General features: G+C 37.2%; 1 protein-coding gene across 5 annotated transcripts in view; it reads right to left on the reverse strand.

Annotated features, from left to right (window-relative positions):
* Nucleotides 1-17,209, reverse strand: part of ptprz1a (protein tyrosine phosphatase receptor type Z1a) — a 72,241-nt gene that overhangs the window by 46,569 nt on the left and 8,463 nt on the right. The gene's annotated exons all lie outside the window — the stretch shown is intronic.

Raw genomic sequence — 17,209 nt, forward strand, 5'->3', positions numbered from 1 at the left:
GAAACGAAAGAGTTAAAACAGCAGTTCATGCCATTAAATTGTATCTGAAATGCTTTTAAAAGAGCCAAAAATCCTAAAAGAAAATTTGGATGTATTACAAACTGCCAAAAGTCAGAATTTAAGCTAGAGCTGAATAATATTAAACTCAGAGTGGGAAAATAAATGTAAACCACTATGTCACTATTGGGCCCTCCCAGTCCTCCATGTGCTTGTGTTTTGGTCTTTCATGTGCTTTTGGTTACGTGTCAATGTGCTTTCATTTATCTTCCCACTCTGGCCCCTTGTTTTCAGTCTCCATCCCTGATTGTTGCCGCCTGTGTTTTCCACCCGTGTCCTGTTATCCCTTGTTATCCTTGTTGTGTTTAAGCCCTGTGTTTTCCCCTGTGTAGTCGCTGGTCTTTGTATGTATTGTTTGATATGTATGAGGTGTTTGCATTGTTTGAATTATTTGGTAGTGTTTGATATTGTTTGGTGTTTGTTCCTCCGGCCTCCGTTATTTGTCCTAGTCTCTGTTTTTTGTTGAGTCTCTATTTCTGTGTTATCATGACTGTACCCCAATCTCTCCGTGTTGGTTACCTGAATCTGGACTGTCTTGACCCTGAGTATGGATTTGCCCTTAATTAATCTCGCTTATTTCTGCATATGCATCCGTCTCATCGCTCACAAACGTTTCCCATACAGACTGGATGACTAGCAGAAATTAGCATTGTTGTTGCAGCGGTAATAAGACACTTACAAAGGTTGAAATACTCTTGCTTTATTTTATGTCAACACAGATTGAGCTAGGTAGTCTAGCATGCTATTATATTGTTAGGTAGCGTTAGGTAGCTGGGTTAATGCTAAACAAATTTGCCACTTGATAAGTATAGGTTTGTTCAACCTATCCTGGTTCACAGATGTTAATGAAGCTCAGCTAAAGCTTTAAAAATTAAAATATAATATAGAAAAGCAAAATTTAATTAAAATAAAGACAGCCTATAGCTGCTTCAAAAAAGCACTTTGGTGCCTAGTTTTACATTGCCTTTACAAGTTGACAATACTATATAGCTTGATGTACTGATATAATATTGTTACAATTGTATTACAGTAGCCATACAATAAAACACCTGATACTGTATCATTTTACTGTACTGTACATTTTTTTCCCAGAATTCAACACAGGATGCTGTATACAACTGAAAATACAAAAAGTAGCATACTGAATTGTGACAGTACACAATTATAGAAATGACATATTTTACAGTGTAGGAGACGAGTAATATGGACACTGAATGCAATGTACACTTTTAGAATGTTGTAATCCTTATGTGGACACAGACACAAGAAAGACAGAGGGTAAAAGCAATATCATCTCATTTAAAAATGGATCTCTTCGAGGAAAGTTTTCTTACATAATTAAAGTCATGAACTGGTCCATAATGATCTTTATCTCAAAACATAACCTCTGTGGCAGGCAGAGACACAGGGTTTTTTTTTGTCTACTCCAAGATTAATGGCCTCTAACGTGGCAGGAATGGTGTCATTCTCTGTAGCAACAACATTTGTACTGGCAAATGGCAAAGCAATTGTATTCTGATCACTTCAAATTAATACAAGCATTGCAGAGTGATTTTTCAGTAATAGCATGTGCCAAACACAAGAGCATTTAAACTGTAATATTCAGCTCTATGTTTATGCCTTTATGCAGACCATAACAAGACCATAGGAAAACAATTCTATACCACGAGAAGCAAGCACTTACTAAGGATATAACCTGTTAAAGAGCATCCCTACAGTTCGTCCATGTGCACTCTAGAGAATACATATTGAATGCAGACAAATGAGCGAACTCCATTTCAAAGATATTTCTCTCTGCACTCTTTACCCTCTCTCTCAGCGCTCTGCCTGGTGGTTTAAGTCATTCCCGTTGTATAGTAAACCACCACCCACCGTTACAGTGTCAGAGGTTAAAAGATCCTTCACATAGCTCTTTCCTATCCGTCATTCTGTAGACTAACACAAATCAACCTCTGGTGGTGAATGACCTCAAAAAAAGCCCTGATAGCTTCTTCGCCTCTCTAACCCATCAACTACTAGATGCTGGAATAATTAAAACCTGTAGCTAAGAGAACTGGAGTAACATTTTTTGAACTTGCAGTATCATAACAACTGTTAAGTCACCAGTCGTGTCCAATCGTGTCTTTTTAGGTCTTCAGGAAATCAAGCTTTGATTTGGAATAATGTTATTTGAAATTCTCAACAAATTGAAACAAATGTCTAACTCACATCTTTGAGTGGATGCTTAAACCGAGAAGAGGCAGAGACAGATGTCGAGGGTGGAGAAAATAAATGCCAACAGCCTCCCCTGTTATGCTCTAATTTCCAAATGATTAGCTTGCGCAGCCGCTATGTGGGCCAGGTCTCTGACCCATAGCTGTCAGTTTCTTAAGTGTGTCATTTTAGTTTTAACAGTTCATCCATCACCTATTCAGTCCAAATCAGAAGGAATATATGCACACTGTGAAAAATCCAAAACAGAATTCTGCCTTTAATGAAAAACTATACTTTACCTGACCAACATCAAAAACGTCAAACATTCCATTAACTGGCGATAATTTATTTTTATTTATTTGTTTGTTTATTTGTTTGTTTGTTTGTTTGTGCATACTTTGTTGGCAGACAAATCAGGTACAAAAGCACAAAAAACTAAATCTAAATCTAATTAAAGTCCACCTTCATATTATCACTATAACCCCCCCCCCAACAGTTAACAAATAAAAAAACAACATAGAACAAATAATGAGATATAATCAATAAAAATGTAAGACCCTTAGTGGTCATGTGAATGTATAGGTAAACCAAAATGGTGGTCAAAAAATGTATTAATTAATTAATTAATTTTTTTTTAAAAACAATGGCGCTAATATTACTGAAAATTAGAAAAAAAATCACATTTGAGTAACTGTTGATAAAATTTTAAATGGTCCAAAATTTAACAGATTCCGATACCTCTACTTTATTTTTATTGACTCTAATGAACAGGAAAATGCACAATTCATCATACAAGTATAAAAAAGCCATGTGTAAATAACCTTAGAACTTAACCTTAAAGCAGGTAAACAACATGAACCATCACAGTATTAAACTATCAGACAAGAGCTCCCTTGATGCCTGACAGTAGAGTTGTACACAAACATTTTTGTGCCCCTGGTCAACACATTTACATGTCAATATTTAAATGTCATATAAGACACATAATTCCGCTCTGTGCACCTACCAAACATGCAGTCACGTGCAAAGGTTTGAACACCCCTGGTCCAATTACATGTTTTGTTCATTTTCTAAGTAAAAAGCTTGTATGCAAACTTTTGCAGGCAACAATGTTTGGGAGGTGCTCAAAATAGCATTTTGTTTCTTATATAACATTTAAATAGCCATTGCTACGCCTTATCAGCAGGACTTCCCATACCAATAAATCTGTGAAAATACTCACTAGCCACTCACAATCTTCTAAGCAAACCTGTTCAAATCAAGGTATGCTCCAGTGGGTTGTTAATGTCCACTTTTTTGTCACCAAACCTTAACTGTCTTATCATTTTCCACTGTAACATCATTGTGTGAGGCAAAGTGAACAGTTCAAATGACACTTCACATCACCTTTAAAACCCTTGTCTCTTCTTTGTGCATCCAGTATCTCCCACACTAGACTATGCTAATGTCCTCTTTTTCCACATAAAAGAGCAGTCCCCAGAGAGGACCCCTCTCCTCTGGGTGAAAGAAAACAATATAAGCAACAATGGCCAAGACATGAAAGACCTCTTTTGTACTAGCCCTGCCTCGACAAGGGAAGATACATTACAGCGAAAAGGTGAGCCAAAAGTACCTGCCTACCTATCCAGTATCAACAGAGGATTATGCTTTTGGCTTATCTTACTGTTAGCTTTGTCTTACAAACAACATGATTGAGCCCCTACTGGATTGTCTGCGCACCTGTGACTACACAGACACATCTAGACACATTCAATGGATGTCTTTTACATCTGCTCTATGCAATCAAGTTGTGTGCAGCTCCAAAAGTCTAACATTTACTTAGTTCCCTGCTTTTTTACTGGAGAATTTAAGTGTAACACATTTCTGCTTTATCCAGTATGTTTTGACACGGCAGGGTTTTGAATTTCCCTAGACTTTTTTTTTTCCCAGATCCTTGAAAGCTACCAGTGTTGCCGTACTCTACATAGTGAGGGAGCTCTTATTGATTTTACTTGCTGATAAAACTGCAAATCTGAAATGCCATACACCATTTTCTTAACAATATATTTCAATAAAACTACCCCAAAGCAATAAATCAGTTTGCAGAAAAACTGCTTCTGTGAGGACCAGGACATTCTGTAGTTATATTCTGTTGTGACTAACTCAGGTACTACAAAACTAGACGCTGCTTCAGCTTTTCATTATATACTGCTATACCACACTGCTATACAGAGGTGTATAAAGCATATTCTTACTTAAAAAACACTGACCAACTGCATGTTTCATTACAAAGACAAGATAATCAGTGATGTTTAACTGGATTTAATGCAATGCAATGTGTTTGTGATATTTATCACATATCAGGTTTAGATTTGAAAAAAATTTTTTTTTGGGCCAAAAAATTTGCACACCACACATAAAACCTAAAGGTTAGAAAGCAAACATGTCAGTTACATCCTGATGCCTAAATCTCGTCCAACCCTGTTGGCAAGTGAGTTTTTGTAGCAGCAGAAACGCTGCATGGAATCATAAAGTAGTTCAAACTAAACGAATATATAACAACTGCAGTATGATCAGAGGTAAAAGCCTGCTTTTGTATTTTAGCAGCACACACAGATAGTAAGTCATTGAACATAACTGGCTTTCTACTTAATGGGCCATTCATAATCAATAACTTAGAGTATTTAGACGCTATAAACCATTTATAACAGCTAATGTCAGTATGTTCTGAAACTGCAAGGACTTGAATTACTTGAAAAACGGAATCAGTGTAGATTATGAATGATTAAAAATAAAACCAATGCAACAAACTCACAAATACTTGTTGTTTTGCTGAGTCTCACAGACTCAGTGTCTTCTCTCTGTGAACGTAAACATCTTAATGAGCTAAGCATCAGAGCTGTGAAGAGCAAGTCTGCAGGTAAACTCACGTAGCCTCACATTGCCTGTCTGGTTATTTTAGTCTGAGAGGACCCATCTTCCCTTTCACTCAATCAACAGACATGCTACACGCCAACTGCACTGCTGACAGCTCAATTTCCTGTTAGTGGTAACAGAGTGTGAACGGAAGCATATAAAGACCTGCTGTGTCCCAACTGTAGGAGATTTTTTGTTTACCATCGATTGTGGAACGACATATAAGTTTTCAAACCACCCATCTAAACTGGTTCTGCCTTTCATTTATTATATTCTTTGCTAAATGGCTAATCACACATGTCAGTACAATTCTATCATAAAAGATTTGGCACCTTCACTATAATACAAAACATAACCTCTCTCTGTTATCCTGATCCTGCAGTGGACTATATGGACAAGAAGCTCAGGTCTGTAAAGTCCAAGTGAATGTAGCATTTGCAAAATCTACAGACTGCAGGATAATAAGAGTAATATGACCTTGAGACACTTAAACACACATACACCCCCACCCACCATGCGTACAGAGAGAGAGAGAGAGAGAGAGAGAGAGATACAGTATTCAGACATAATGTCTTTTGACTGTGTTCTTACCGATATGACACATACACACACATATTCAATGCTGCAAATTGCACCTGGTGCCATCTTTAAAGACACTACACTGGTTGGGAAGTTTTCAGACAAAAATTAGTAATCATGGTGAAAAAGAAGGAGCTTTCCAAAAGTCTCAGTCTTTAACAAAACCTAAATGGAAAAATGTCCTTGTAAACACAACAAGATCTATAATAAGCAAGTGGAAAGTTCATGGAAGCACAACTAATTGTCCCTGAATAGTCAGCAGAAAAGTCCAGGTTCATATATCCAACACGGATAGATCGATGGGCAGACATGACGAACAGAAACACAGAATACAGAAATCCAAAGCACTTCAAACAAAATCAAACATACAAACAATCAGCATATCAAAACCAGCATACAAACAAATCAAATATACATCCAAACATCTCAAACAAAGACCTGCAAAGACACAGGCGAAAACAGGGCTTAAATAGATGAGGGCAAATGAGGGACAGGTGGAAACACAGGTGGAGACAATCAGGGGTGGAGTCATGAAACAAGAGGGCAGGATTGAAAACCAAAACAAAAGCACATGGACAGGACTGGGAAGTAAACACAACAGGAGCACATGGACAGGACTGGGAGGGGCCAATCATGACACATTTCAAGACAATAACCCCAAACATACAGCCAAAATATCTCAAGACTGGTTTATGCATGGCCTAGTCAATAGCCTGGCCTTGAATTTCACTGAAAAAGTTATGAAGGATTTCAAAATTGCAGGTCCACCAGTGATCCTCATAACCTTTGGGAATTGAAGAGGAATGTGCCGAAGCTGAACCTCAAGTACTAATGTTATTCATTTACGGTGTTAGAAATCTTTTTTCAATCTTGTTTTTTAAACATATTACGCTTACGCATACATACTTTTTGTCAAAAGACATTAGCATAAAAAGTGGACATATGACCTGTGATTAATTTAAACAACAAAAAAGTGAATAATTGTTTCCCTCTCTTTATAGAGAGGTACAGAGAAAGACAAAGGGAAAATAATGAGAAAGAGAAAAAAGAAACAAACTAGAGAGAGAGAAAGAAGAAGAGAAACAGAAAGAGTGAATAAGAAAGAGGGTGTGAAAAAGACAGGAGAGATAGAGGGTAAGAGAGACAGACAAAGAAAGAAGCTGAAAATGACGCTTGGTTTTGGTAAGTGTGACAAATTGCACTTAATGGGGCAGGAATGCATTTCTAAGACTGAAGAAGCTATCAGGCTTTGAAAAGCCTCATCGCTTTGTGGAAATGTGTTACTGCAAATGTCTGACCAAACAAACAAGATGTCCAGAATTCGGTCAGGGGCTCACCCTTTACTTAGGTAACTGCTAACAAAGATAAATGGGGTTTTGTCATATGGTGGCTAGGAGATGTTTTCTTTTATTTCTTCCTTTCTCTTTTTACCTTTCTCATTCTTATTTAATGAGTTCACTCGGATTTATGCACTAAATTCAACATACATTGTAAGGATTCATGTATTCTATTTCAGAGGTACCATCACATCATGTATTAGTGGCGCATGTATAAGTGGACACACAAATACTAAAATGTAGAACTACTTGTTTTCCATTAAGGAGCCAACTAATGGGGATTCAAAGATGTAAAATTAAATGTGCAAAATAAAGAAGTTAGAAGAGTAACAAGAAAGCAACAGGGAGTAAAATGAAGATGGCAATGTAAAAGAGCAAGGCTTTGTTCACAGTACGAACTCTACACCCTTCTGAGGCACTGTAAGACTCGAGAGAATGCGCTGCCTGTGTCCACTGTCCTTCATCATCACACAGCAGCACTTCAAACCCCAGCCTATATTAGCCAAATTAAACTGACACAGCAGAAGTGGCAGATGAAGAACAGACACCTTGGAGAACAGAGCTGAAGAAGAACAGGGGATATATCGGGTGAACTCACAGTTCCGACTGTAAAAATACTCCTTTTATAATGAGATGAGGACACCAGGTCAGAGATCTCGAAGATAATTAGATGAGATACTCCATAGAAAGTGAATGGATTATATTTTGCAAGAATTCACCATAAAGCTGCACACAAACACAAGAAACAAACATTGGGCCCATAGTTATGTATCATCTCAAGGATAGCACAACTACTCATTATCTCTCTCACTGTAATTTTACATATAAATCGCCTTTGCACATCAAATCATTTGGATCTAGATGACCACGGCTAATGGGTATCTGAAAAAATCTATTCAATGTGTTGATATTTGTTTGATAGCCTTCATATGCTATATATGTCACACATTATAAATTCAGTTTTAAAAAGAATCAGAATCAATTTTACCCTTCAGAAAATGTCAGGGGCACAAAACAAAAAGTTATTTACCACTACTTTGAATGTGTAGAAATTACTCTTTGTACTTGGGACACCATATCAACCTTTGTCCTTGAAAAATATAAAGTTATAAAGGTTATACAAATAAACATAATTAAACAATAACATGTTTTCATTAATTACCTCAGGTCATAACATTTGAACTGTCTAATCATGACTGACACTTTTTTCAATGTTTGTGAAAGGGCTACAGACCTTGTTACTGTACCATGAAGGTCACTTTGGGTCTTCTTTATGAGGCAATACCTGCCAACTCTTTCTCAAAGGCACGTCAGAATAAATTCTTTGCTGTTGGTTGTGCAACATGACATTTTGAGGCAATCAGAATTTATGGATAAAGGTTTTTCATTGAGTTGAAACCTTTTACAGCTACCCTGTTTCGCAACATGTTACAATTACAGAGGTTACAAATCAAAAATCATGCCAAACTAGAATTTTAATATTTTAAATGATACTTTTTGATAGTTTACTTAATCTGCATTTATGGTTGGACAGAATGCATCTAATGTTTTTGTCTTGCCAGGCAAAAAAACCTGAAATTAAATTAATTTTGATATGATGACTGTGTCGTAATAAAGGAGGCACTGTAAAATAATGTTGTATGTCACATATTTATTAAATGATTTAATAGGAAAATAATGTACTTAAAATAAGACACAAAAATGCTCCACATGTCACTAAACCTGAAAATAATAATACTAAGTGCATTTATGAGCCAAATGCAGAAACAACATTAACATGTATAAGGTTATCATTTTTAGTTTATTCATGCCAAACCACAAGCATGAGCTGGATGCTGTCAACAGACACTCTAAAATCTGTCAAAACACCATGCTCTGGCTGTGTGTGTGGCATTAGCCCAAGGTAGTGAATACATCATGAAATGTTCATGTGTATGTGTGTGTACTCAATGTTTGCGACTTTATGTTCTTTATGGTGACAAAATGCAAGCACAATGATGGAAAAACATGAACATTCTGGACCACAAAACACCATTTCCTGATCCTCGATATTTTTAATTGCACATGGCAACTTTTATTATAAAACTTAAAAACATGAAATGGGACAGACGAGTGTAGATACAACCTTACAGAGTTACAGTAATACGTAAATCCTTGAAATGAAAACCCCAATGAAGATGGTAATACAGCAGAGTGTGTATGTGTTGCCTGAGCTTATCTGTGAGAATATGACACGATGGTGCTAAAGTGTGTGTGGGAGTTAGATGTGCTTATACTTACACTACAATCACTGTCAGTGACTCACTCTCTTATTCTGATAAGGCACCATGTGTGTATTTGGCAGGAGCAGGCCATCATACAGTAACAGTATGAAGAATTTCTCATCAATGCAAACAATCCAATAGTTACACTCATTCCACTAACATCTGTATCAGGCACATTTAAGAGTCAGACAAATGACTCTCACTAGTGCACTAATGGCAAAACTGACAGGACAGATTAAAAACTGAAAGAAAAAGATTTTGAGTAAACACCAGACTCTGTGCATATTCAAGCTGCAAAAATCATCTCTGAGATCAAGCCAGTCATGTAGGTCCCTGGTTTTTATACTCGCCAGATGTGCTTTGATTAGCCAAAATCAGTAAGTATGCGTTCTTCATGCAGCGGTTCAATACAGTTTCTTCATAGTGTGAGTTACAAGAAGTACAGAGATATAAGGAACAGACAAATTCATAAATAAAGCTAGGGCTGCCAAATTTTTTGTGTGCATGGAATGGACTACAGAACAGGCCACTGGGGCAATGCTCAGACACCTCTGATTGATGGGCGATTCAGGCCAGAGCAGGCTCAAATACTTGGGACAATCCACTGCAGATGCAAACATAAGATGAACAAATAGCTCTTGAATATGTCCTAATAGCTACACAAATTCAATAAGTGAGGAAATGGTACCTGTTTTCATGACAGTTTTCTGTTTTCAGTTATTATTAATCTGTTTTGTTTTTGCCATTGAAATGAGATGTGTGATAGTAGTCTTAGTGTTTCCCCTTCCATGTGTAAGACTTAGGGATGCACCGATACCACTTTTCCCTTCCGATACTGAAACCCAACCCTCTAGTATTGAGGGCCGATACCAATACTAACTGCTCAATAGGTGCCTACAAAATCTAATATTTATACAATTCTACTTTTTAAACATTTAATTTTATCTAATCAACATATATAGATAAACCTGGGATGCATGCACATAAGCACTCAGTAGCATACCTAGCTCAGCAATAATGGAGCTAAAGGTTGCTTCACCTCCAAATATCTCAAGTTATTCAGACATATGTGCATCCCATACACTCATGCTTATATCAGATATTACTGGAGCTTAGTAATAGTAATCCCTACTATTTGTTCCCTCAATAACAACCTGGACTAACATTAACTCAGACTGTATATGACTATACAGTAGGTGATCAAGGACTCAGCTGTTCAGGTGAAGGGCTACCTTTAGTGTGATTTGCATTGTTTGTACATTGTATTATCATTGTTTATTTGTGACACCATAGGAAGAATTTCACCTCAAAAAACTCTTCTGCCCAGGGGCCTCACAAGACCAAGATCTGTCCTTGATGTCATCTAACAAATGCACATAATTTTTCATCAAAATAATGCAGACTGAACTTTAACGACATCGAGTTGTGCAGTGTGGTTATAACATAACCACAAGGAATACTGTAATATGTAGCAATGTATGTAGCACTGTCATGATATGAAACTGTCCATTATCATCCAGTCCAAATAATGGGCTTAAGGAACTTTCTAGAACCCCCTTCCAAATATTCTAATCTGAGCCAGTCTGACAAGAAACAGATCCAACTAGAACATGGTAATTTTCACCTTCTATCACTATTAGCCCAGGTTATTTAGGGCGGAAAGCTGCTTCAGCCAATCAGCATGCAGGCAGTGTAGCAGCACTAGTCCCAGAAAACAAGTAGATCTCCACATGGCCTCTGGCCACTGTGACTTCCCTCCATCCCTCACTCATCGCCATGGACACAGCACCAGTCCAGCTCCATTCAGTAAGACACTGCACAAGTTTATATCACTTTACCCTTCTTCCTTTCTCTTCACTCAAATGGACAACACTTACAGGTCAACCTTTCTACAAAAACAATGCTACCTTTTGTGATGCTCACACAATTCTTGTTGTTTTCAGTCATTAGTCAGACTTTAGAACCACCTGAAGACAAAAAGCTGCTTCTCTTTTCAACCAATCATTCCGTGAAATGTCTGTAAACATTTACAGTGGCCCCAGGAGTGTTTTAAACACAAGGTCCATTTAAACATTCTGTTTATAGTTGGACAAAGAGCTTTGAGGGGACCAGAGAGACGTTTTCACTGAGGAGGTTTATTTAGTTAAAACCTCTCTCAGTCATACAGGCCTGCAGTAATGTTTCTGTACTATAGCCTGTACATTGCCAAATGGAGGGAACCGTGAAAAGTGGAACTGGAAGAAAAACAAATAAAGGACCTGGCTCTTCTAATCCACTGTAACTCTACCACTGGGAGAGCAGTACAGCCTTTTACTCAGTGACCTGATGCATTAACAGAGACCTATTTTCTTCACAAGACTGCAAAGAGTAACCTAAGTACAGGCCCACATTTCTAGCCACCTTTCTGTTAGTGTCGCTTGAACTGAACTTTATTTCTAGAGAGGCATTCTTTTGTTCAGCAGACATAAAAACACAGTATTAAAGCACAGTTCAGTACATATTCAGTACACAAGACTAAGAGCAATAAACTCATACAATAGACTCAAAGAGGTATTTACTAAAGCAAAATCACTCAGAAACACAAAAAGAACTAAGTGATGCTACAGAAGAATCCATGTTGGTGGTGTGAAAAACCTTTCAAAGAATGGTCCTTTAAAAAGCCATTTTTTGATAAATGAGATGTGTGAGTAGGAAGAAGCTTTTTAAACTTTAAAGAACCACTATATAATGTAAAAGTTATGTTTTTTTTCATAGAACCATAAGTCCAAACCAAATTAGGAACTTTAGGAACTAATTTGTAACCTTAACTTTGTATCTACTACAGATAGATCAATGTGGAAATTCAATCAATAACACTATTTAACTGACAACCAATATTTCTCTGTCTGTTTACCCATTTCTCTATCCCAGTGATGCTGATATTTATGATTTATCACACTGAATCACAAATTACAATAACCCACAAACACTGAACTGAACAAATCAGATAATGCATATTGCCCTCCCTGCCATTTGCCAACCGTGTAGCAGTAAGCAGCTAAAAAGGATAGTCACTTGTGCCACGAGTATGACCTGTTGTTTATCTGTGATAGCATCTAATTAATGTATCATAGTGCCAGAAAGTGAAGGTCAGATCTTAATATTATCCTAATAGATTTGGCTTTGGGCCATTTAGATCTTTGGGTAAAGAGGACTCTCTACTATAGCTGTACCTTTATTAGCCCACACGTTTCAAAGATGTCGTCTACCAGGGTCAATTTAACAATTTAATCAAAATTATTTTACCTGCTGTATATTGTGCATCTTGTTTACTAATTAACCAACAGATTCAATGAGAGTAGAAAAGCATTCATCTACAGTACCTCAAGAAGGTTCTCAAAAAACTGCCACAGTTACAAAGACTGCATCAGTTATAAGTCTAGCCCCATGGTCCCTCCTATCTGAGCAGGTATATTACCTGGCATTCAACAAGTTTCAACAAACCTAAACCAAGTTTCAGCAAAATGTAATTCACCTCAAAGCCTCTAACTACTGGACAAGGACCTGGGTCCCCATGCTGGAGGTTTAAAATCACATTTCACAACTCATTACCCCATAAAATTAAGGAGACATTTCTTAGCAAACAAGCATTTGAAGCTGTTGTTATATATAGCTATAACAGCATATTCTACAAATATTCTACAAACAAATAATACAATACAATAGTTGAAACGGCCTGATTCTAAAGGCCTGCAATGTTGGCTCTACTTTATACAAATGGCATAAAGTTATTTCAGAGGAGATATTCACCCAAACATTCAAAACTAAAAACATGGCAAAATCCGCTCAACTGTCACTCATGTTTCACTGACTCAGCTCCATTTCACTGAGTTTGTGTTTTCAGTATGTGTCTGCCACAACAGCTCCTTGTAGCAGTGATACAGGATATCCATGTCTAAGTGAAAGAAGACCTGCAAGAACCGGGATGAATGTCAGTATAAGAGTCAGCCAATGAGAAATCTAAGGTCCTCAATTCTGAAGATGCTATCAGGCAGCTTTAAGACTAAAGCACTGGATTAGTTTTACTGAGCTGGCATTAGTATTGGAGCTGGATTAGTTTTACCAGAGGAGCTTCCGTGATGTTATTTGTAAGGGATTTGACTGGCCAATTCGTACAGGATCTGTATAATTTCCCCAAATTACCGCAAATAGCCCAGATTGAAAGATCTTAGCCCAGACATACAAATTAACATTTTGTGCTACACCGACGCTATACTCACTAACAATAACAACACAGTAGGGATGTAATGATACACTCATGATTCGTTTAAAAGCACAATACTGTGTTAAATGGAAAGAAAGAAAGAAAAATTATTATAATCATGTTGCACAATGTAGCAATGACACTAGAGACACAACAGAAGAGTGCTGGAGTCAGTTGGGAATGGCAAACTTTGTGTTTAAACAATGCAGCTGTATTAGATGGCACAAGTAATGGAATATCCATTCTCTACAATGTACACTATCACATCTTTGCATTTCACTCTGTCACAATGCGTTGTTACATCTGAACAACACAGGACACAGCCATATATTACCGGATTTCGTTATTGCATTGCACTTGAAAAAGACTGATTTCACTGAGGGAGCTCCAGCTTGTCATTAACTCTTAAATTTAACTTACTACAGTCAGACTTGTAAAAATTATAGACATTGTAAATTTGTACTGGATTAAAATCATAGAACTTACCATGGACCCATGTAGCCACATCTACAGAGGACAAGAATTGTAGAGAAATATTCATTAAGACATAGAAATCTGGGAAACAGCAGAACAGCACAGAAGCATTACCACATTGTGGCTCATTTACAGAGCCTCAGCCCACATACTGGAACCAAGAACCAAACTTACCCACATTTTTTTTATTCATCAGTGGCCCAAAAATTAATCAGAGCATTAATCTATTCATAACCAAGTCTTCTCTTGGCAGTAACTGAAAAAATGTGACAGGAGGCTTCAATTGGCATTACAGGAGTTATGTATTAATTTTTCAATAATACTTTTTTGTGCCACTGCCAATAAGGGAGAGGCAGTCTACTTTAAAAAACTGTTCAGAAAAAATCTTTAAAATAATCATGTATCTTATATTAAAACAATAATCTTATATTAAAACAACCACAGTCATGCATTATAAAAATGAACCAAACTGTTCACATGGCACTGCTTTGGAGAGTTCTCCAAAATGTAATGAAGAGAAGGAAGAAAAAAATATGTATGCTATGCATTATTCTCAAAAGCATATAGAAAAACATGCTGTTTACATTTGAATTTGCAAGCTTGTGTCTCTGATTTGTCATGAGCTGGTTTAGATGGAGGCTGATCTAATCTGCTGCCCACCAGCAGTCTGCAAGCAGCACAGAAGAAATACAGGAATGATTAAACCATATTAGGAAGAGCTTATAGACTTGCAGTTTGCTAGAAGTATGTGTCTAAATACAGCAACTAGCTTTGGAGACTATGAGACTAATCATATCAGTATTGGCAGTAATTTATTTTTAAAAAGCATTGGACAGATGTTTCATTTACCTGATATGTCAAAACAGTATTTGATGGCATATTTATTGTACTCAAGAGCAGAATGTTTTAGGTGAAGCTGGACTACTGCAAGTGAACATTTATGTATCACACTGATATCAGCATAAGATATATACAAGAAATATAGGATATCAATGTTGGCCCACAATTTCCATTTGGGTGATTTCCCTCTGGAGACAAATTATTCACTTTTTTGGATGGATTTATTTCTATTAATCAAATTTAATGTTAACAGTAGAAAAGAGAGAAGCTTTCTGATCATCAGTTTTTTTCTTAAATTTGTTCTTGAGAAAAGTCCCAAAAAAAGTATAAGATTTATGATATTTTCTCAAACCACAGAACTATTGGCACCTTTGTGTTCTTGAGTGTGTGTAGATGCTGTTCTTATCTAAGAATAAATCTAAAATAAGAAGACATTGATGAATGCCAGAGTCTTCGTGGAAACGTGTAAATGGGTTTTAACTGTTGGCGAATGAGGCCGAATATCTTATAAATGTAATCTATTCTGCACTAAACCACCAGAATAACACTGAATTCATGAAACAATACCTGCTGCTTTTCAAATACTGCCACACAGTATGTTGAGTTTTAGGAGAACATTTCTTGCCAAAGTCCAAGTTTCAAATATATCAGCAGTTTAGTGTAGACACAAAACAAGTTCAACCACATGTAACTTGAACTTTTTCAATTAAATATTCATGAGCTTCATCATGTCAGTGCCTTTTTGCCAACAGCTCATGTTCAGAAGGGCTGTTTACTCCTATGATGACAAACCTTTTGATTAAGACAAATGCCAACGATTTTACAACTATATTCCTCCAGCTCGGCTACTTTCTCTACACATTTTGTCTAAACATCAAAATGCAAATCTAAACATCATCTCCTCACCTCGTAATGCTTAAAATATCATTCATCGCTACATAATATTTAGGAATATTCTACTATAAACTTTGACAATAAACCACTGTTCGATTAAACATCAGTTATTTTGCCACTTAAGTATTGCAGTCAAACAGCCAGGCTATTTTTGATTGACATACTAAAAGTGCACTGCTCCAGATCTACAACCCCAATTCCAATGAAGTTGGGACGTTGTGTAAAACATAAATAAAAACAGAATACGATGATTTGCAAATCTTTTTCAACGTATATTCAATTGAATCCACTACAAAGACAAGATATTTAATGTTCAAACAGATAAACTTTATTATTTTTTGCAAATATTCAGTCATTTTGAATTTGATGCCTGCAACATCTTCCAAAGAAGTTGGGACAGGGGCAACAAAAGACTGGGAAAGTTGAGGAATGCTCAAAAAAACACCTGTTTGTAACATTCCACAGGTTAACAGGTTAATTGGAAACAGGTGAGTGTCATGACTGGGTATAAACGGAGCATCCCTGAAAGGCTCAGTCGTTCACAAGCACTTTGTGAACAACTGCGTGAGCAAATAGTCCAACAGTTTAAGAACAATGTGTCTCAATGCACAATTGCAAGGAATTTAGGGATTTCATCATCTACAGTCCATAACATCATCAAAAGATTCATAGAATCTGGAGAAATCTCTGCAAGTAAGCAGCAAGGCAGAAAACCAATATTGAATGCCCGTGACCTTCAATCCCTCAGGCGGCGCTGCATTAAAAACCAACATCATTCTGTAACGGATTTTACCACATGGGCTCAGGAACACTTCAGAAAACCATTGTCAGTGAACACAGTTCGTCACTCCGTCTACAATTGCAAATTAAAACTCTGCCATGCAAAGTGAAAGCCATATATCAACAACACCCAGAAACACCGCCGGCTTCTCTGGGCCCAAGCTCATTTGAGATGGACTGACGCAAAGTGGAAAAGTGTCCTGTGGTCTGACGAGTCCACATTTCTAATTGTTTTTGGAAATCATGGACGTCGTGTCCTCCGGGCCAAAGAGGAAAAGGACTGTCCGGATTGTTATCAGAGCAAAGTTCAAAAGCCAGCATCTCTGATGGGATGGGGTGTGTTAGTGCCCATGACATGGGTAACTTGCACATCTGTGAAGGCACCATTAATGCTAAAAGGTACATACAGGTTTTGGAGCAACATATGCTGCCATCCAAGCAACGTCTTTTTCAGGGACGTCCCTGCTTATTTCAGCAAGACAATGCCAAGCCACATTCTGCACGTGTTACAACAGCGTGGTTTCGTAGACTGGCCTGCCTGCATTCCAGACCGGTCTCCCATTGAAAATGTGTGGCGCATTATGAAGCACAAAATATGACAACGGAGACCCTGGACTGTCGAGCAACTGAAGTTGTACATCAAGCAAGAATGG

The sequence above is a fragment of the Pygocentrus nattereri genome, chromosome 11, assembly GCF_015220715.1.
Source record: "Pygocentrus nattereri isolate fPygNat1 chromosome 11, fPygNat1.pri, whole genome shotgun sequence".
Taxonomy (NCBI): Eukaryota; Metazoa; Chordata; class Actinopteri; order Characiformes; family Serrasalmidae; genus Pygocentrus; species Pygocentrus nattereri.